The 23,555-nt window shown below is 41.7% G+C and overlaps 1 protein-coding gene across 1 annotated transcript in view; it reads left to right on the top strand.

Annotated features, from left to right (window-relative positions):
• The window catches only part of TAF4B (TATA-box binding protein associated factor 4b), a 137,947-nt gene that overhangs the window by 3,250 nt on the left and 111,142 nt on the right, over positions 1–23,555 (top strand). The window lies entirely within an intron of this gene.

Genomic DNA, 23,555 nt, shown 5'->3' with positions numbered 1-23,555 from the left:
TCACATTAGCTGTGCTCCAGTTATCTGGTACAGAAGCTGATTTAAATAAGTTACATACCACAGGTAGTTCTGCAATTTTATATTTGAATTTCCTTGGAACTCTTGGGTGAATACCATCTGGTCCTGGTGACTTATTAGTGTTGAATTTATCAATTTGTTCCAGTACTTCCTCTATTGATTCCTCAAACTGGGACAGTTTCTTAGATCTCCCTCACATCTTCTGCAGTGAAGAATTCATTAGCTTGTCTACAATGGTCTTATCTTTCTTGAGTGCTTCTTTAGCACCTCTATTTTCCAATGGCCCCACTGATTGTTTGGTATTGTTTGGCAGGCTTCCTGCTTCTGATGCACTTAAATTTTTTTTGCTGTTAGTTTGAGTCTTTGATTGCTCTTCAAATTCTTTTTTGGCTTGCCTAATTGTTTTTATGCTTGCCAGAGTTTATACTCCTCTTGGTTTTCCTCTGTAGGTTTTTACTTCCACTTCTTAAAGAAAGCCTCTTTGCTTCTAACCATTTTTTTTACTTTGTTGATTAGCCATGGTAAAACTCTTTTGGTCCTCTTCCTATATTTTTTTAATTTGGGCTATAGATTTAATTTGAGACTCTATTATGGCATTTTTTAAAAAGTTTCCATGCAGCTTGCAGGCATTTCACTTTTTTTGACAAATTTTTAATTTTTGTTTAATTAGCTTTCTCCTTTTTCTGCACTTCCCCTTTCTGAAGTTCAGTGCCATCGTGGTGGGCTTTTTTGGTGTTCCCCTGCCCCATGGGGATGTTAAATTTAGTTATATTATGGTCGCTATTACCAGGCAGTTTAACTATAGTCCTCTCTTGGACAAGATCGTATGTTCCATTTAGGACTAAATCAAGAATTGCCTTTTCCCTTTTGGGTTCCAGGACTAGCTGCTCCAAGAAGCATTCACTTATGATGTTAAGAAACTTTCTCTTCATCCCATCCTGAGGTGACATGTATGCAGTCCCCCATTATTGTTTAGTTTTCTATTTTTATAGCCTCTGATCTCCTGGAGCATTTCAGTCACCATAACATCACGATCCTGGTCAGGTGCTCGGTAGTGTATTCCTACTGCTATATTTTTATTATTCAAGCATGGAATTACTAACCATGGAGGTTCTCTGGTACAGTTTGATTCATTTAAGGTTTTTACTCTGTTTTCTTTGACATTTTGTGTCCCCCTGCCCCCCCCCATCAACACGACCTACTCTGTCATTCCTATATAGTTTGTACCCTGGTATTACCGTGCCTCACTGATTATCATAATTCCACCAAGTTTCTGTGATGCCTATTGTATCGATAGCCTCATTTTAATACCAGGCGCTCAAGTTCATTCCTCTTAGTATTTAGATTTCTAGCATTTGTATACAAGCACTTACAAAATTTGTCAATATTTAGTTGTGTGCCTTCAAGGGATATAATTGAATGGGACTTTTTCGTTTGACTGTTTCTCTTCAGTTCCTATCTGTACTGTCTCAACTTCCATCCTCTCCTCCTTACTAAGGTATAGAGAATCCTTGTTAACAGATCCTCCCCTAAGGGACAACTCTGTCTGAATTGTGTTCCTCCACACCTGTTGCCTTTCCCCCAGTCCCTTTTTAAAAAACTCCACTACAGCCTTTTTAATTTTACATGCCAGCAATCTGATTCTGTTTTGGTTTAGGTCGAGCGGATCCTTCCTATACAGGCTCCAACTTTCCAAAAAGGTTCCTAATAAAGTTAAATTTCTCCTCCCCCATTGTCTTATCCATGCATTGAGATTCTGCCTGTCTAATTGATCCTGCTTGTGGAATTGGAAGCATTTCAGAGAATGCTACCATGGAGGTTCAATCTCTTACTTAGAAGCTTAAATTTGGTCTCAGAGACCCCTATACCTTTCCCTATGTCAGTGGTACCTACAAGTACCATGACCACTGGCTACTCCTGAGCACTGCACTGCACTTGATGTCTCAAAACATCTGCAAGCCTTGTACCGGCAGTCAATTCACCATGTGGTTCTCCCGATATCACAAACCCAGCTAGCTATCTTTCTAATGATTGAATCCCCCATTATGTTATAGTTGCATTTAAAAAAAAAAAAAAAAAAAGCATTGGTGTGATTCTGGGAATTGAAGACTAGTAAGCTTTATGTCAGCACCAGGGAATGAATTTAAACTATCATTAAAAATAGAATTATGATATACCTAAATAAAAGTGATGTGAAAGGAGCAAATCAGCATGGCTTTCAAAAAGGCAAACTTGTTTCTAGCCTCTTTAGAGTTCTTTAGGCACATCAACAAATAGTGGGTGAAGGAGAATTGGATTTTTTTTATTTGGATTCTCAAATTCTTTGTCAAAGTATCTCTCACCTTGTGACTTAGTTTCCTCTAACGTTTAGTGAGGGAAAAGTACTGTTTTGGATCAGACACTGACTAAAGCACAAATTAAGTAGGTATAAATGGTCAGCTCGCAACATGACAAAAGCTTAACAGTAGGACTCCCCAAAGTTCTGTACTGGATGAAGAAAGATGGACTAGTGGTTAAGGCATTGAATGAGAAATCAGGAGATCTAGGTTAAATTCCTAGCTGTCTTGTAGACATCCTTTGTGAAGGATCAAGACATCTTTAGTCAAGTTACTTATACTTAATTGCTCTGCCTAAAGTTTCTTGTAAAATAAGGTTAGTTCCCTACTTCATAGAGGTGTTGTGCAGATAAAATCTGTTAACATTTGTGAGGTGCTTGGATAGATACTGGTGGTGGAGGGGAGAAGAGGAAAACCTAGGTCAATCAGCTTTTAATCTACAGTTCAATATGCAAAAAGGTGGTGAACAGCCAGGTGGTGATTTTCAGATGACAGAATTTAGTCCTGATATGTTGTTTGGTTCTAGCCACCCTCTCCCAAAAAGCATTTAGCAGAAATAGACAGGATTCAGAAACCTATACCAAAAATGATCAGAAGTGTAGAAAGTCTTAATGAAAAGAGATTGAAAGGATTGGAACATGCAGCGTAAGGGGCAGGTGAAGTGGTGATGTGATGTACAGAAGATTAATCAGGTGCTCCACTCACCATTCCTCATAATATTGCAAACAATGGGTTATTCCTCTTATCAGTTCTAAACTTGTTCTGCCTGCCTCATCGCAAGGCTCTGGATTAGATGACCTCTTATGGTCCCTTCCATCCCAATGTTTCTTTGAGTCTGATTCACAGAGAGCTTTTTTAACCATCTGTTCACTGGAATTCACTGCCACTATATATCGAGCCTGCAAGGGTTTAGTGGGATTCAAGAACTGATGAACACTGATCTAGATTAGATGAAGTTCTTAACATTATAAGGGGGGGAAAAACCACCATACTTTGGTTGGAGGTTAATTTATGCCCTGAAAGTTCATACCCCACTTGTAGTGAAAAAATATTTGTATTTCCATGATTGTCTACCACCAGGAAAATTCCTGTATTAAAAGCATTTGTTACTAACAGTCAGACAGGATACTGGACTAGATGGGCCACTGGTCTCATCCAATATGGTAATTCCTATATTCTTATTACATATTATCCCTGATTTTCAGAACAAATTCAATATCCTGAAGTGCACTTTATGTATTCTTTTGTATTAAAGTATACTTCACAAAATTTCTGTTATGGAACCCTATCAAGTTTTAAAAAACTAGCCTATTTTCATTAGTCAGTTTCACTTTCTGGTTCTCAGACTCTAGCACAGTGGTTCTCAGACTTTTGTACTGGTGACCCCTTTCATATAGCAAGCTTCTGAGTGCGACCCCCCCTTGTATATTAAATACACATTATAATATATTTAACAACATTATAAATGCAGGAGGCAAAGCGGGGTTGGGATGGAGGCTGACAGCTCGCAACTTCCACATGTAATAACCTTGAGACCCCCAGAGAGGTCCCGATCCCCAGGTTGAGAACCCCTGCTGTAGCACAATGAAGTGGTGTCTGGGTTGTGAGTACATCAAGGACATATTTAAATCATATCCAGCTTTCCATTGAAATGAGACATTGCATAAGTGTGAGTGTCAGGTTTTGTGAATTCATTTATTAAAAAAAAATAAGGTCATTTTACAGCATACTGACTTTTGACATGGGTTTAAGGGAAAAAAAACTGAAGTGCATGCTCACTAGTGATCATCATAGTTTGGGAACTTTAATATGACTTCACCTTCCATGTGTTTTTTCGTAACTTGTGTATAATCTGTATTTAAGATGTAGTTTTATACAAGGCTTTTTTCCTATCAGTTTTCTTTCCTACTTAAATGAGGAAATAGTGCTGAATATGGTATCTATGGAACTAGGCAGATGTCACAAATGCAGCATTACATTGCATCTTCTGTTTGAGCCTGGGATAGGAAAAGGTGAAGCTGAGCTAGGTTTCAGATTGGAGTTTAGAGGTTTTAATATTTTAAATTGTTGCAACTTAACTCCATGTGCTTTTTAAGAGATTTCATCTGTGCTATCAGAGTACAAAGTTAGCTAAAATTCAAATGTACAAACATCACTGGGTGATGTACTTTGATTATTTTGATCCTTTAAAAAAGACTGTTACACTTGAGGGCTGTATTCTATTTACATGTTTTCTGTCTTATGGATTTCATTCTTAATAATTAGCCAAAAAAGGTAATTCAGGCAGGAAGTTCTAATGCTGAATGGTAGCATTACAGCTATGTAAGTGTTAACGTGAATGCCTCAAACAAATGGTTGACTTAATTACTGAGTGTCAACACTTATATTTGGAAATAAATAGCTACAAAATCTAGCAACAGGCAGAAATGAAAAGGAGTAGATAAGAGAATGCAATTCGCTTTCAAAATAGTGGTGGTCAATCTGTGGCCCTTGAGAGCAACTATTGAGGAAAATATGCATTTAATTATTAATTAAAAGCATGTTCCCTGTGATTCTTGAAGCGTTTGAATTGGCCCTGTTGCTATGGGGAGAGGTAGGGTGCCCCATTTACCACTGTTTGTTTTAAAGCACTTGCAGTGTGAACTGGGTGCTCTCTTTAGTAGCAGCTGCCCCTTTCCCTGTTGCAGCTGTTCATTAGCTCCCCTGCTGGCGGGCTGCTGCTTTGTGAGCTATGCGGGAGGAGAGAGTTGCACTGGGCTGTGGGAGTCCTGAGGGAGCAGGATAGGAGCTTGCCTGGCTCTGCCAGAGTCTAGTGGAGCATCTAGAAAAGATGTTTTCTTTCCCCTAAACAGCCATTGTGAGAAGAGGGGAAGAGGAAAAACAGTTACAGGTCACTGACTCTCTGGCCTGGGACAGGTTAGTCAGCCTTGTGCCAACTGGCAAACTCTCTGCTAAGGACTATCTAGCCCAGGGGTGGCCAACCTGTGGCTCTTCTAAAGTTTAATATGCGGCTCCTTGTATAGGCACCGACTCCAGGGCTGGAGCTACAGGTGCTAACTTTCCAGTGTGCCGGGGGGTGCTCACTGCTCAACCCATGGCTCTTCCACAGACATTGACCCCCTCCCAACTGTCCTCTGAACCTGCCATGCCTTTGCTTCCCCCCCACCCAAGCCTCCTGCATGCCATGAAACAACTGATGGGGAGGCGCTGATCCGTGGGGCTGTTGGTGGGCGGGAGGAGAAGGGGATCTGATGGGGGGCTGCTGAGCTATTACTGTGGCTCTTTGGCAATGTAATTGGTAAATTCTGGCTCCTCAGGCCACCCTTGATCTAGCAGATAGCCAGAGCACTGGGCACTCAAGCCACTCCCCCCTGTGCTGGAGGTGTATGGGCTGTTGTCAGTTTTACAGCCACTGGAGGATGTACTGCACAAGAGGGGGATCCCTAGCAGGCACTAGCAGGTGGGGGACTAGCAGATTCCTTTGTGTCACCTGAACCAGAACTGGGCAGAGAAACCTGCTCCAATGTGTATATTTTGGCCCCTTCATCTTGAAATATGATAAACACTCATACTGAACAAATTGCTTCCTTAAAGGTAAAAAGAACAGGAGTACTTGTGGCACCTTAGAGACTATTTCATTTGAGCATAAGCTTTCGTGGGCTACAGCTCACTTCATCGGATGCATGCAGTGGAAAATACAGTGGGGAGATTTTATATACACAGAGAACATGAAACAATGGGTGTTACCATTCACGCTATAACGAGAATGATCAGTTAAGGTGAGCTATTACCAGCAGGAGAGGGGGGGAAAAAACCCTTTTGTAGTGATGATCATGATGGGCCATTTCCAGCAGTTGACAAGAACGTCTGAGGAACAGTAGGGGGGGAAAAATAAACATGGGGAAATAGTTTGAGTTTGTGTAATGACGCATCCACTCCCAGTCTTTATTCAAGCCTAATTTAATGGTGTCCAGCTTGCAAATTAATTGCAATTCAGCAATCTCTCGTTGGAGTCTGTTTTTTGAAGTTTTTTTGTTGTAATATTGTGACGTTTAGGTCTGTAATCGAGTGACCAGGGAGACTGAAGTGTTCTCCAACTGGTTTTTGAATGTTATAATTCTTGATGTCTGATTTGTGTCCATTTATTCTTTTACGTAGAGACTGTCCAGTTTGGCCAATGTACATGGCAGAGGGGCATTGCTGGCACATGATGCACATCTACCAATGTGGTATATGCCAGGTGAACGAGCCTCTGATAATGTGGCTGATGTGATTAGGCCCTATGATGGTGTCCCCTGAATAGATACAGTTGGCAACGGGCTTTGTTGCAAGTCTAGGTTTCTCAGTTAGTGTTTTTGTTGTGTGGTTGCTGGTGAGTATTTGCTTCAGGTTGGGGGACAGTCTGTGAGCAAGGACTGGCCTGTCTCCCAAAATCTGTGAGAATGATGGGTCGTCCTTCAGGATAGGTTGTAGATCCTTGATGATGCGCTGGACAGGTTTTAGTTGGGACTGAAGGTGACGGCTAGTGGCTTTGTTACTTTCTTTGTTTTGCCTGTCCTGTAGTAGGTGACTTCTGAGTACTCTTCTGGCTCTGTCAATCTATTTCTTCACTTCAGCAGGTCGGTATTGTGGTTGTGCGAATGCTTGATAGAGATCTTGTAGTTTCTCTGTCTGAGGGGTTGGAACAAATGTGGTTGTATCATAGAACTTGGCTGTAGACAATGGATTGTGTGGTATGGTGTGGTCTAGATCAAAGCTGGAGGCATGTAGGTAAGTATAGAGGTCAGTAGGTTTCTGGTATAGGGTGGTGTTTGTGACCATCGCTTATTAGCACTGTAGTGTCCAGGAAGTGGATCTCTTGCATGGACTGGTCCAGGCTGAGGTTGATGGTGGGTTGAGGGTTTTCATCTTTCATTTGAGACTTTTCCTGCTCTGCCTTCTCTTTTAAAAAAGTGAACGTTATTTTTGAGAGAACTTTAGTCAATGCAGTCTGCATACAGAACGCGAACTGCATGTGCAGTATTTACTTCCCAGCTGTGCAAATGTGCCATTGTCCTGATCTGTGTTCATTCGGTCTTTGGCCTATGCTGATATTGCTAATGGTGGTTCAGATTGTGAGAGAGTCCATGACACACAAGACAATCTATTTGCGGTGGAGTGGATTGACCACTCACTTCAATTCACTGTTAGAAAAATAGTGGTGATAAATGCTGTGCAGGTGTCAGTGATGGAAATAGTTGAAGGCTGGGTTGAGAGGCTAAGGTTCCTGTTAATATTTTTGATATAGCTCTTATCTTCCAAAATGGCTAGTAGGGTGGACAAGCTTACTCATGGTCTTAGAACATGAGTTTAAAGGGCTACAAAAATAAAAATAAAAAAAAACCTGGTAACTGACCTCACATTCTGGGGTCCAAAACATTTATGGAAGAGAGAAACGACATAGAACAAAAAGAACAGCAGCAATCGTAATTTCAGTACTCTATCTTCCTTTTCCCCCATCCCTGTTCTTGGATCTCCTTATATTCTTTTTTGCCCTTTCTGTCATTGTTCATCTTTTCAGTTGTCTATCTTCTACTTCTCATCCTTACTCTTTCTCTGGGGGATGTTTTAAAGGTCATTTTTGAAGGGTCACCAGCAGCCAAACAGGTCTTTTTCCCCTTATGGAAGGGCAGGGCAGTGAAGTGTGAAACTTGCCTAGATACTGATTAAATTCACCTTTGTTACTTTGATATGCTTACATTAGGGATACTCTTCAGAAGCTTACCACTGTTATGAAATCTGGTCTAGCTTTACTGGTGTTAGCAATGTCGTAGTGTACTAGGGCTGCCAGCTACTGGTTTGTCAGATATGTGTCCTGTGAGCAGGGTTAGATGATGCTTAAACCAGTAGCAGCAGCCTGTTTACACTAAGGGTGCTAAAATTGCTCACACCCATGGAGCTGAACAGGTGTGTTAGCAACCGTGGATAGGTAAGCTTTGAAAAACAGCCCTAGTATAGGCAGGGCCTTACAGTGGATAACATGCTTTTCTACTTGCTGCAGAAAGTAAGTGACTAAGATTATGGGAACTTAGTCAGTTTCTCTTTTCATCTGGGTCCTCTACAAAGAACTGTTTTATTTGCTGCTGGCAAGTTCACTGCCACCTAAGGTCTGTACAAGCTGATTGGGGATAACTTTAGAAAGCTTAAGCCTTGTCTACACTATACAGTTTTGTCAACAAATCAGCTTTCATAGACAAAACACACTGTACACACTGAAATGCTCCTCCCGCCAGTGTAACTCCCTTGCTATGCCGACATAATAAAACCACCTCAACGAGCAGCATAGAGCTTTTTGCGACAGAGCGATGCTGCGTCACTCTGGCACCTCACTTAGTTATGTCACCTTAAGTGGCCTCCAAGAGGTGTCCCACAATGCCCATCATGACTGCTCTGGTTAGCAGTTAGAACTCTGCTGCTTCGAAGATGCACAGGTATGCGCCCCTCGCCTGTTTAGAAGCCTGGGAATTTTTGAAATTTCTCTTCCTGTTTGCTCATGGTGCACAGTTCACACAGCATCTTCCCAGTTGACCATGCTGGCTTCACACAGCAGATGTGCTTCTGTGTGGAGCACACCAGAGCTGTCTGATCTACTGAGTATATGGGGAGAGGAGGCTGTGCAATCACAGCTTTGCACCAGCTGTAGAAATTTCAATACTACAGGCTGATTGCATGAAAGGCATACGCAGCTGTCATGCTAAAATCAAGGAGTTGAGGCAAGCATACCAGAAGGCAAGGGAGGCCAACCGTCTCTCTGGAGCAGCACCAAAGACATGCCGCTTCTATACGGAGCAGCACGCTATCCTTGGTGGCGACACCACCACCACCAAGAGCCCTGTGGATACTTTGGGGGACTGGAAGCCAGAGGACTCAACCCCGATGAGGAATTGGTGGACGAGAAGGTGGAACTGGAGGATGACGTGGAGCATAAGGCAAAGTCGTCCAGATGCGTGGCAAGACAGACCTCTTTTCCACTCAGGAGGAGTCTAGCTGTTCCCAGCACTCCAGCTCTAGCTTGCAGGATGCAGGAGAGGGGAGCTCTGGTAAGTGCTTGTTTTGCTTTGAGCTCTCATGTACTTTGTTATATGGTAGAGGAGGGATAAGGGACTGAAATTAATAAAGCCTATCCATCTATGCAGTAGGGCCATGGCAAAAAATATGTTAATGTACACAGGGATGTCTCTGGAATCCTCCATAGTGATCTCTAGGAAACTGTCCTCTAGGAATTCTGCCATCCTCTGCTGAAGGTTCCTCGGGGAGAACTGCCTTGTTTCTCCCCACCACTATAGGAAACTTTGCTGCACTACCCAGCAATTATCTCTGCAGGGACCAAAGCAGGACCCAGGCGATCAGCCTACAGAGCTGGTTTAAAGCCACACGCATGCAGGAGATGCTCGCTTGCATCCTGGGTTACTCATAGGAGTGAGATATCTGGTTCGATTTTCCTATCCTATGGAAAAGGGAAGGGTACCAGTATTCAGAATAGGCTCCCTAACCACTTGTAGAAACCCCCTTTGCAAACCAGCCTTTGTCCAGTCTTGTCCTTTCCCCTTTGCCCACCTTCATGATGTGAACTCACCATAAATGGGACCATGGTGACCTGTGTGCTAGCCAAGGGACCGCGAGAAAGGTGTATAACTTTCCTGATTCACAGCTGTGAGGGCACTCAATACCATCTCTCTTGATTGCTACTTTGCCTTCTTCAGATATGCCCTTGAGAACACACTCCTCCACACCAGTGATGCGCCTCCATCAGACAAGGCAGTGACCCAGTAAAGAAGATATGTTTCTCGAAGTGCTGCAGTGAATAGATGCATCACAGTGAAATGAGCATGGAGAGAGACAACAAATAAGAGACTGAGGCTGGATAGCTGGGAAAGGACATGGGCAGAAGTGGAAGACAAAGCTCCTGGAGAATCAGATAGAGATGTTGAAGTCCCTCATTAGCCTGCAATCAGAGCAAATCTGTGCCTGACTCCCCTTCCTGCGACAATAAAACTCTGGTCCATGCCCTTCTCAAACTCCCCTACCACATTCGTTGCATCCCCTCACAGTACCCTGTGCACTCCGCGCCTGGAGTCTGGTTTTCCAATGAAAGCTGGAATTACACCCAGCTCTTAGAGCCCTAACTGTGAGACTATTCCTTACTTTTATGTTCCATGTTTGTCCAAAAGTTTGTTTTATCCCATTATTAAACCTGAGTCTTTGAAATAATGAGTCTTTATTTGTGACATACCTACATTGCTCAGTGCTAACGTTGAAACACAGTAGCTATAGGTAGGAATATTTGCTCCTTGCAATTAATGCTCAAGGAGCAAGCACTACAGGAGTAGTTCATGGCAGCAAGTAAACATTGCCTGGCCAAATTCATCACATACAAACACGTTACTGGGAATCATTGTCAAAATGTTCCTTCAAAGCCTCCTTGATTCAAATAGCCTCCTCTGCACCACTCTAATTGCCTTTGTATCTGACTGCTCAAAATCAGCAGCCAGCCAGTCAGCAGCCCACCCCTGGGGAAACTTTCCCCCTTTGATTTGCACATATTATGGAGCATACAGCAGCCCACAATGACCATTGGAATATTTTCCTCATTGAGGTCTAACTGGCCAAAAAGACAGCACCAGAGACCGTTTAATCAGCCAAAAGGCACATTCAGCAGTCATTTAGCACCTGCTGAGCCTGTTGTTGAAGCACTTCTGGCTGCTGTCTAGGTTTCTGGTGTAAGGCTTCATGAGCTGTGGGAACAAGGGGTAGGTGGGGTCTCAAAAGATCACTATGGGCATTTGCACATCCCTCACTGGAATTATTCTGGTCTGGAAAGTCCTAGCATGCAGCTTTCTGTAAGGTCCAGTGTTCTGAAAGATGCATGCATCATGCACCTTCCCTGACTACTTCGCATTGATATCAGCGAAACAGCCGCGGTCATCCACCGGCACCTGCAAGACTATGGAGAAGTAGCCCTTTCGGTTGATTTACTCTGGCACAAGATGGTCTGAGTCCACAATTGGGTTGTGTGTTCCATCCATCGCCCTACCACAGGTAGGGAATCCCATTGCCTCAAAGCCATCAATTTATTTCCTAGACATTACCACGAGTCACTCCTTCATAGCAGGAGGTGATTAATGGCCCTGCACGCTTGCATCACCGTGGTGGACTTTCCAACTCCAAACTGATTTGCGACTGACTGGTAGCAGTCTGGCAATGTCAGCTTCCACATGGCGTCACTACTTCTTTTTCCACAGTAAAGACAGCTCTCATTCCGATATCCTTGCACCACAGTACTGGGGAGAGCTCCGCACACAGTTCCAGGAAAGTGGCTTTGTGCATCCAGAAGTTCTGCAGCTACTGCTCATCATCCCAGACCTGCATCACAATGTGATCCCCGCATTCAGTGCTTGTTTCCCAAGTCCAGTACCAATGGTCCACAATGGCAAACTGGTCCGTGAATGCCAGCAGCAATCCTGAATTATTTGTTTCCATGGTAGACAGCAAGGCAGGCATCACCGATTCACTCTGTTTCGCAGCTCATGAAATACTGCAGTACCAGCTGCATTGTGTTCATAATGTTCACCACCACAAGGATCAGCAGCTCAGGATCCATGCTATCATGCAGAGATGGCAGGTGCACAATTTACAAGAGCAGTTGAAAAAGGTAGTAGGAAAAATGAAGTAGGAAGCCCATGGAATGATAGGACAAAGAACTGCATCATGGGACGGCAAGCATGTGCTGCGATCCATTCCCAGAGCTCCTAGCAGCAGAGGGTGACGAGTTGCACAGTGGGATAGCTACCCATAATGCAGCACTTTCTGTTGATGGAAGAGCAACAACTGTAGATGCACTCAGCTGACACAAGGAGCTTTGTGTGGCTGTGCTCCATCAATGTCGTTAAAGCGGCTTATGACTATCAACAAAACTTAAGTCTACTTAACTCTGTAGTGTAGACATGACCTTAGTGAGGCAAAGTGGGTGGGATATCTTTTATTTGACCAACTTCTGTTGGTGAAAGAGAGAAGCTTACACAGAGCTCTTCAGATCTGGGAAACTTAATCAGAGTGTCACAGCTAAATACAACATGATTGTTTAGCATAAGTAATTCACACAGGTTCCAAGGGACCATTCAAAGTGAAGTGGCCCATTAACACCCCTTCGTAGGGGAAGGCGCTGAAAATTACCTTACCCGCCTTGTCTCTATCCTGGAACTGACACAGCTACAACAACACTGCATACAGAAAGGCTGGAGTGTGTGAGTGTGGGGGGCCGGGGGTGGGTTGCAGGCATGGGATGTGTCTGACATGTAGAGCCTATAAGCACCTTTGGGATGGAAGGAATTAATATGATCATCCCCAAAGAGCTATTGGCTGCTTCTGGATGTTAAACGGCAACTGCTAAAGTTAGACAAATTTAAAACAGCAAATCTGGATAACCTGCATCCAAGAATTTTAAAAGAGCTATCTGAGGATTGTTGGACTACTAATGTTGATTTTCAGTACGTCTTCAGTATGTCTGGAAGTTCCAGAAGACTGGAAGAAAGCTGAATTTTTGTGCCAGTATTTAAAGAGGGTAAATGGAACGACCTAAGTTGTCATAGGTCTGTCTGTCTAATACAGATCCAGGGCAAAATAATGGAGCAGCTGATACAGGACTCATTATTCAAAAATTAAGGGGGTAATATAATTAATGCCAATCAATATGGGAAAAAAGATCCTGTCAGACTACTAGATATCTCTTTTTAGATTACAAGTTTGGTTGATTAAGGTAATAGTGTTGATGTAATATACTTGGACTTCTGTAAGGTGTTTGACTTGGTACTGCATGATATTTTGATTTAAAAACAAATTAGAATGATGTAAAACTAACATGGCACACATTTAAGTGGACTGAAAACTGGCAGGACAGGGAATTATTATTGAACAGGTGTTTTTCCTGTGGAATCCCATAGGGACTAGTTCTGTGCCCTAGGCTATAACGCTTTTTTTTACCAATGAACCTGCAAGAAAATATAAAATCATCACTGATAAAGCTTGGAGATGATCCAAATATTGATGGAGTGGTAAAAAAATGAAGAGGTCACTAATACAGTGCAGTCTGGATCCCTTGAGCAGGTAGGCGCAAGCAAACAAACCGTGTTTTAATACAGTTAAATGCGCACATATACACCTAAGAACAAAGACTGTAGGTCATACTTGCAGGATGTAGGGGGGATGATTCTCTATCTTGGAAGTCAATGATTCGGGGGGGGGGGGGAAATTGGGCGTGATGGTGGAGAATCAGCTGAACACGAGCTTGCATGGAGACACTGGCCAGGGCTATTGTAATCCTTGAATGTATAAACAAGGGACTCTTGAATAGGAATAGCATATTGGCACTGGTGCAGTTGGAATACTGATGTCCACAATTCAAGAAGAATATTGATAAGAGAGTTCAGAGGAGTCATGAGAATGATTAAAAGATTAGAAAACATGCTTTATGGACTCAAGGAGTTCACTTTATCTTAGAGAAGATTAAGGGGTGACACTATTCCCAATTTGATTACAATCTGAAAGTAACTAATGTTTGTTAGTGAGCTCTTCAGTCTAGCAGGGAAAGGTATAATAGTGGCTGAAAGTCAAAGACAGGTAAACTCAGGCTAGTAATAAGGTCTAAAATTTTAGACCTTGAGGTTAATTAGTTATTGGAACAACTTAGCAAGTATCATGGTGGATTCTCTATCATGGGTGATTTTTACATCAAGATTGGATGTTTAATTCCCAGAGCATTTTCAGAACAATTTTGGGGAAATTCTATGGCCTGTGCTATACAAGAGACCAGACTAGATCACAACGGTATCCCTCCTGGCCTTGGACTCTGGGTGTTCAAAATAAAAAAAAAAAATAGGAAAAATAGAGAAGTGCTATGTTCACAGTGCACTGTAAGCCCAGGGTTTGAATTGAGACTCAAGCCTAATCACCTTCAGTCTACACACACAAATTGTGCTAATCTTGGGTTTGGACCCAGGATCTCGGGACCTCAGTTTGGAGGGTCCAAGCCTGAAACAAGCCAGGACCCAGGGTTCAAGCCCTATTGTTTTGCAGTGTAGTCACAGCCTCACAGGGCTTGTGCTCTGGAATCTGCCAAAAGTATTCCACAGTCCCATGGGATGACTTTCTTTGCCCCCTGGACAGTCAAGTTTGGTGGGCAGTGAAATTTTCCCACATTGCACCATGAAAAAGGACTGGAGTAGCCTCCTTTTGGGAGAGCACTAGTACGTCTGGGATATGGGTAGCTGCACTCAGGCCTGCATAATGTAGCCCCAGGTTGGGACCCTAAATTCAGTATTCCTAAACTGGGGTTACAAATGAGTATAAAAGCTCAAGCCCTCTAGATTAACAAACCCAGGCTCTGCTAACCAGAGTTCTACTAACCTTGGATTTACATTGCAGGGTAGACATACCTGAATTGCACTTGGTCAGGAGGTTGACTTTCCTGTTTGGAATAATCCTTCTCTGACCTTGGGACTGGATAACTACTGAGTCTGTCATCCAATGTACTTTACTTAGCACTTCACCTGAAGTCCATGGAGAATTAAGCTGATGCTAAATGGCACCTGCCATTTAGTTAATTGGAAATAATTATATCAGATGCCCCATAGTCTCCATTGACTAACCTTTACTTTTTGGGTTCAACTAGGGTTATAGTTTTGCACAGACGCCAGCTTCCAATTGTTCCAGGGAGTGCTCAGCCCCAGATTCCTGCCCCCCACTCATCCTATCCCGACCTGCCTCTTTCTGTCCCAATCCTGACCCTACTCCTTCTCGCCGCACCCCGCTCCTCCCCCTCAGCACCTAGTGCATGCGGCAAAACAGCTGATCGCAGGAGGTGCTGGGAGGGAGGTGGAGGAGTTGATGATTTGCAGCCACTGGCAGGCAGGAGGTGCTGGGGGGAGCGTGGCTGCCGGTGGGTGCCAAGCACCTGCTAATCTTTTTTCTGTCAGTGCTCCAGCCTTGCCCATTCTCCTCCCCCCCATGATTTCTTAGAGAGACTTTGGGAAAATTCTTTTCTCTCTCATTTCCTCCCCCACCATCCCACCTTGTCTCATCTCATCTTTCCTGACCCCAAGCTAGAAGGAGGAGACTGGACTGAGACCATCTTCCAGGAGGAAGGCCATCCAGCTGGCCTTGCTTTTGTTTAAGAAACAGGTTACCTCCTAGTGCTGAATATCATCATGACACCCTGTCCTCAGCTCATCAGTGGAGATACCTACTTGCTAGCATTGCAGAGGTACGCAAAATCCTATTTTGCCTCCCTTTCATGTTACTTTCTTCTCCACTATTTTTTTTCCAATCCTCTTGGTTTTTCTCCAAACCCTAAAATCAGTTGCATTGCATCAGCATAGTGCAATAAGATGACCACAACCCTGCCATCTCTAATAAAAAAAAAAAAAGACCCAATCAGATGTCCCTGACTGGAAAAGTGGTCCAGGGTCCAAGCAACAGGTGCCATGATCAGTTTGCCAGCCAAAGCATCCATTTGTGACCAGCCTACCATCCAGTGTTTCAAAGACATCAGTACAAGCCGTATTTCCTCCACCATGTTTATTAGAAACAGGAGAAATGAATACCCTTTATGCATCAGGGCTGAAAGTAAAATTAACCCTTCCCTTTTCATCAAGAAAGGTTGATTTGGAAATGACACTAATATTTTGCTCCCAAAAGGAAAGAATCTTCAAAGGTTTTGATTTAGGTTTGTTTTGCATAATCATTCAACCACAGTTTTAGTAAAAAGCTTGTTTTAATTTCTTGTGTTTAATCAATAAACTTTCAACTTTAGAATGAACGGATTTTAGTATTTGCCAAGTAACTGAGTAAAATCAATGGCTCTGTTTAAAAATAACCCCAAACCTATATCATTGTTTAGTGTTCAGAATTTATAAACACCTCTAACATTTTTTTATTAGCCCAAATTAAGCCCCAGTCAGTGCTCTATATAGGGGCTTATCTACATGGGGAAAATGACTGGAATAAGCTATTTCACCATAGCTCCCTACTGGGCATTCAGTGAAAATAAGAACACTTCATTCTGGAACAATTTTCCCAGGAAGAGAAGCCCTTAGGCTTTGTCTAGACTAGGATTTAAAAGCGTAATGTTAGATTGAGTCACCTAGCTCGATCTAGTTAGCATCTTCAAAAATCCTGGTCAAGATAAAGCAGTTGTCTACTAGCATGTGGGTTCCCTTAGGCTTTCACTTGACAAAGCTCTTAGCGTATGCTAAAGTACAATTGCTTTATCTTGTCTGGTATCTTTGAAGATGCTAACTAGAGCTACATAACTATCTAAAACTGTATAGTGTGCTGGGGAGAATAGTCCTCTCCTGACACATCTTCAAAAACTTTGAGACACTTCCTTCTATCCATTGAATTATCCAAGCTATACAAATAGAAAAGATCTGTCCTGAGGCTAGGGAGAGCATTACAGTATCTATATTGTAGTGTAGCTATAAATAGTGCTGTATGCTGTGTACTGTGCCACTCAGTTGACTTGCTATTCAAACCAATTAAATTAAAGCGGATATAAACTATACTGTGCAATACACAGCAGAAAGAAGAACGGGGTGTGGCGTGTGAATTACATGCTTCGTGGAGCAGCAGTTTCTTTAAAATTGAGGATGTGACAACTTTACTTACCAGCAGCCAGCTCAGCCAATAGTAATCTAACAGCAGTTCAAGGAGCTTGACTCCCTCAGCAGCAACTAAGATCCCAGGAGTACTTGGGCTCAGGTGAATAAATCTCTCACAATTGACTGAGGAGAAATGGTCCAGACAGTATTTCTTGAGACTTCAATTATTCAGCTTTCAAGCCAGCAAATCTATCAAGGTTCTACAAGAGTTGGGATGCAGAAGTGCTGACAAAAAGCTGTCTGAGCTGTTCAAAGGCGTGGCTCCAGAGCAGCAGTCAAAATAGGTTCTGTGGCACTCTTCAAATACAGTCTCTGCCCAGAGAGACGTGAAAAGTTAGGCCCAAACACCCTTCACCTTTCTGTAATATAGAACAGGCAAATGTGAACCAAAGCATTGTCATTTTCCTCAAGACCAAATTTTCATATTAAATTGTGGCTTAGTAAATTTCAAGTGTCAGTGGAAACAATGCCATCAGTTAAGGTTTGAATGGTAACACCAATTACTTTGATTCTTGCTGGATTTTAAATGATAGGCTCTGGGCCACAATATTCTTTGTTTCTAAAGTGAAACAGTTACTTCATTGGTTATGACCAAAGACTGTACCTCACTAAGTTAGTGTTGCTTAAAACTTGAACAATTACCATCTTTTCTGATAAGAAATGTAAGACTTCTGTGAAATTTGGATATAAACATGCCTCTAAATAGTAACATAATAAAATAACTTTCATATGTCAATTAGGCAAACTACTATCACTTTGTAAGAAAAGTGAAAATGTAATACCCAGATGAAAAATCTGTACCAACACACTGTTGTTTAAGGGCCTAATTCTGCTATCCTTATTCACATTGAATAGTACACCACAATCTTGGGCACCTCTAAGTATAATGATTTTTTCTACTGATGTGCTTTTGGCCTCACTTGTTTCTTTGAAACTTGCTAGAAAAGGCAGTACATGAAACCTATCTTGCTGTCCAAACATTAGCAGCTTTAGCACTTAGTATGTGCCTAAAAAGAGGATCTGCGCTTGAGATGTTGTTAATCCTTAACATATGTCCGTTACTGCAAGGTGTTCTAAAGTATAAAATTAGCTTGGTTGACTTCCTGTACCCTACCTTGAGGACCTCTCTTATCCACCCCTCATCTTGTCTCTGCCTATGCCAGATAGTCAGTCAGTGGCCAGCTCGGGTTCAGAACTCCAGTGTAGACAGTCAGAGCTAGTATAAGCAACAATTTTCATCAGTGCATTTTACCCCTGCTTGAAACTGGTAAGTAGATTCAAACACAGGAGCTATTCACAAGTGGGGAGGACCCCTAAAAAGGGCTATCGGGGAGGGGAGTAATTGAGAACTCCCTTCCCCAAAGTTAGATCATAGTGTGAGTAGAGAAATGGGCTCTTGCTTGGAAGTTTTACATTTATTTACTTTTTCTGTATTTGGCACCATTCTGGTACCTGACTAGGGTACAGAGATAGTGCAGTCTGAATAGCAGCATCCCCTATTGAGCTTCTCCCTAATATGTTGGTTTGGGGCTGCTGTGATATCCCTTCCCATCTTCAGTATCAGCATCCATAGTAAGCATCTGTTCAAGCCTTGATTAATGTATTTTACTTAATCAGCAGTGTCCTTAGAAGACAAAATATAAACCTTAACCAGTGTTGTGTAGGAAACCACACAGCCACATAGCTTCAAAACTTTTATTCAAGTCATATAAAGGTTAGGTCTCTTTCAGATGTAATTTGCAGCTTTTGAGTTAATTTCCTTTCCCTTTAAGATATCTTAGCATGTCCTGCTTTATCCAGTACAGTTTTAAACAGTACAGGTGATCAAGGCTTTTGCTTATTTTTAACCTTTTTTCATAGCGGAAGAGGCTGCAGTATTTGTAGGCTAAATATCAGGGAAATTGTCCTATCTTTATTTTTGCTAACTTTCAACATATTAATATCCTGTTTGTAATGCCTTAAGCGATTCCTTACTCATTTGAGTGTTTACAGCCTGAGGACTCCGAGAAAATAATGATAGCTGGGATTTTCAAAGGAGTTAGGGGCCCAAACCCTATTGACTTTCAATCGTATTTGAGCCCCTAACTTTCTTAGGCGTCTCTGAAAATTCCATCCCACATTTCTCCTTCTCAACTCACTCTTTCAATGAAGGTAAACATTTAGCTGTTTTCTCATATGTTGTCTTCACCATTCTATGGAAATCAGTTCTATTTTACTCAGAAATGTTCCCCACTCTATTGTAGCACGTATCACGAGATGCGCAAAATCCAAATCTTGGTAAGGTTATGTAAGTGAAGGAGGAAGAGAGTGACTTTAATATTTTAAAATATAAGTGTATTTGCTGTTATGTTTAGACACATTCACTTATTGGTCTGAGAGATGAAAGTCTTTTTAAAAATCTCTCTGCCTTCTTCCGCATTTCAATCAGGTGAATTTGATTGAAAAGTGAATATTAATAGAGTTGGCAACAAACTTTTAACTAACAAAAATGCAGCTCTTCTACTGGAATAAATTTAAATGCTCTTGCTTTGAAAGTTAAGCTGCAGTAATTCCTGTTCTATTAGGACAGTTGGGTTGAATTCACACTTCACTGGAGGAATTCTGAATGATTTATTTTGTAGGAGATTGCTTTTTCATTTTCTAAGTATTGGGTCTTAGGCTCTTGTGGCAAGGAAAAGTGTTTTTAAAGAAATCATTTTGTTTAAATAGTCAGTATTCAAAATAATATCCAGAGAGTGACTATTTTCCTTGACAAGTGTAAATGTGATAAAGGTACACAGGGACACGCAGGCCTGTATTGTACGTAAAAGTTAGATTGACCTAGCTATGTCAATCAGGCCTGAGAAAAATTTCCTGCCCTGAGCACTATGGTTAGGTTGATCTAAGCCCACGTATAGACACAGCGAGGCTGACAGAAGAATTGTTCTATTGACCTAGCAACCGCTTCACAGTGAGGTGAACTAATCCCATCAATGGAAAAAGCCTTCTATTGATGCAGAAAGCGTCTATGCTAGGGCATTAAAGCAGCACACCAGTTTTCTGTAGCATCTGTGGTGTAGACATAACTTCAGGAAATTAAGACTAAGGCCACATCTACACTTCCACTTAGGTCAGCAAAACTTGCGTTGCTCAGGGAGGTGGGGAAAAAACACCCCTGAGCAGCATAAATTTGACTGGCATTAATGCTCGTGTGCACAGCACTATTGTTGGCAGATGTTCTTCTGCCATTGTAGTTTTTGCTGCTCATTTAGGTGGTTTTATTATGTCAATGGGAGAACACTCTCTCTCTCATCAGCATAGAGCGGCTACATGAGCAATCTTAGAGGCACACCTGTATCAGTACAGCTGTGCTGCTGTAAACTTGCTAGTGTAGACATGGCCTAAAAGTGTGAAGTTAAGTGCATTTAAACCCCTGTGCAGATTCTTGGATTAAGTGATAGTGAGCTAAGGGCAATTTACTTCTGAAAAAAAATCCCTGTGTAGATGCTCTCAATGTGCTTTAACTAATGCACTTAAAATGAATTAATTAAAGATGCTGAACTTTCCCGAGTACACCATGTCATATAGACAAGACCTTAGCTTTTACTGTATAGATAGGCATTCAATATTTTTAATTTTCCTCACAGATGGTGATACTGGGGAACTTTCAATGTGTCATGATCCAATATATAATGGCTTTTGCAAGCTTTGCGTTTTAAAGAAAGATATGTTTATGGATTGCACTTTAAGAACTTCCCTTGGTTGTGCGCTTTTGTTGGAAATTGCTATCACTTAAGCCAAGTCAAACTAAACAGCCCAGTGGTGAATTTACATAACTTGGTGATAGAGTGGACTCTTCCAGACATTGTGTTTGAGTTTTAGCAGGTCTTAATGTAGTCAAGACTAAAAGTATTGACAAAAATCTATAATAAACTGAGCTAAGTTAGTTCTGGCAATTTGAGAGTTAGATTAAAGCGCATATTTTAAAAATTAATTTGACAGAATACCCAAATTTATTAAACTTAAGCACTTTAAAATTTTGACTGTTTATCTTAAGTTGTCCATCCTGAGAGAAGTGTATGAGACTAAGGCCATGTCTAAACTAGCAAGCTTGTAGTGGCACAGCTGTACCAATACATCTGTGCTGCTGTAAGATTGCTTGTATAGCGGCTCTATACTGACAGGAGAGAGCTCTCCCATCAGCATAATAAAACCACCTCTATGAGCAGCGGTAGCTATGTCGGTGGGAGAATGTTTCCTGCTGACATAGCGCTGTGCACACCGGCGTTTCTGTCGGTGTAACTTAGTCACTCGGGTGTGAAAAAACACCCCTCAGAGCGTCATAATTTATACTGACAAAAGTGCTAGTGTAGACATGTCACTTCTCATCCTCTCTGGCATTGCACAAAGGGCTAGTCTCCACTACAGGGAGAACAGCGCTGCTGCAATTGATGCAACGGGTCTATTTAGGAGGTCTAGTGAAGACCTGCTAAATTGATGTCAGAGCGCTCTTTGGTCAACCCCGTTACTCCAGCTCTTCGAGAAGAGTAAGGGAAGTTGACCAGAGACAGTCTCCCATCGACTCTGGGCAGTGAAGACACTGGGGTAAGTCGACCTAAGCTATGTAGACTCCAGCTAAGTTATTCACATAGCTGGAGTAACGTAATTTAGGTAAACTTACCCCAGTAGTGAAGACAAGCCCAAAGTTAAGGTTGCAGACACGATAGCCAAATCTTTTGTTTGGAGAAACCAAAAGCCTTGTTTCCTTTGGAATGTTAAAAATGTGTTAAAAGAAAAAAAAATATCCATCTCAAAATGTCTTTAGATTTTGTAATATGGAGTTTTAAGTATGGGCCAAAACTGATCTGACTGTGTCCCTTTAATATCTTCCAAATTTAAATATACCAAAGTGAATATATGCAGCAACAGTGAATTTCCTCTATCTACTCAGACATCTTTAATACCAGCACAATGACTAACTGTAATTGATTGCTTATCAGATACTTTTCCTTCACATGGAAACTTGTGTATAAATAACTTCACTAATGATGAAATAGGCTTTAGTGAACATCACATTTGGGCCCCAATCCTGCAAACACTTATGCATTTGCTTAATATTACTCATATGAGTAGTCCAATTTAAGTCAATGGGACTGGTCATGTAAGTAATATTAGGCATGTGCATAAGTGTTTGAAGGATCAGGGCCTGGAAGATCAATCTGCTCCAGTCTGCCAAAAGATAATAGTCTGTTAGTATTGCAAGCCATGCCTCAATATGGGTATGTCTGCAAAGCAGCTCGCCTGAGATGCAGCGGGCACACTTATTTTCAAGTGCTAGCTCGAGGAGAGCTAGCATATGTATGTCTACCCATGCTGGGAATTATACCTCCTGAGTACATATGTGGGGGTCTGGCAGGATTATAGCTGGGTGGCTAACCTGAGTCACCATCCAAGTTGTCACAGCCTCACTGCTGTATTTAGGCACTAACACATGTCTTCCTACATCTTCCAGCTGTTGTGTGACTTTCCCCTTGTATGTGCAATAGCTGTCAGTTGAAGAAACTGTAAACCTTGACTGGGTTTGTTTTGCGGTTTTGCACATCCTGAGAACTAATACTAGATTGGAAGATGCCTTGAGCATGGAATAGGTGCTAGACAAATACAGCGATAGTGTAGCAGACTTGAACTACAATCTTGTTTAAAAGTACAGGGGCTAGAGAGTATGAAGTACCTCAAGCAAAAAGGATCATGTTGAGCGATTCTGGTTTGTATTATGTAACAAATGTAGACTTGCAACATGCTTGGTTGAGTTGTTTCATATGCTTACTGATCTTTCACTATTATGGAAAGCTCTGGGAAAGCTTCATTATTAAAGATACCTTGAGTAAAACTTTAATGTTCTTTTTAAGAAAAAGTTTTGGATATTGGGAGTTGCTACAGGGAAAGAAATGTATAGGTAAAAAGACAACTCAAAGACAGGAAAGGGGCAAAGAAAGCAGGATGCCTTTTTCCTGAATGTCTAAATAAAATCTGTTTCTATTTAAAAAAAATTTAAACCTATTTTGAAGAGGTCTTCGGCCAATTGCTGGCTCTTACTGGAAGTGACAATTGCTTTCTAATAAGTATGTCTGCCTACATATTTCAGTTTCCATTGCAAACTTCCTCTAATCTGTAAGGGCACACTTATGTTCATCTATGTTTAAGGGTACACTTGTTGGTTCAGGAAATTAAGTGAAAACAAATCTAGAAGAGCTCTTAAGCTCTCCAAGACAGATAGTTGCACAAGCAAGTGCTGCCAACCAATCCGCTCTGGATTTTCTTCATATTTCTTTAAAAAAACAAGCATACAAAACCAATTATCATGGAAAAGCAAAAATCCAATTTTGTGTAATTAAAATCAAAATGTAATATGTGGTGAATTAAATGTGAAGCTCAGTATTGCTATTTGTTTAATGTTGCTGTCTGTGACTCTAATTAAATAATATTGCTGTCATGAAACATACATAGTGCAAGACAGTCAAGTTAAGAC

The sequence above is a fragment of the Dermochelys coriacea genome, chromosome 2 (genome assembly GCF_009764565.3).
Source record: "Dermochelys coriacea isolate rDerCor1 chromosome 2, rDerCor1.pri.v4, whole genome shotgun sequence".
NCBI classification, from domain to species: domain Eukaryota; kingdom Metazoa; phylum Chordata; order Testudines; family Dermochelyidae; genus Dermochelys; species Dermochelys coriacea.
This window is presented reverse-complemented; position numbering and strand designations above follow the sequence as displayed.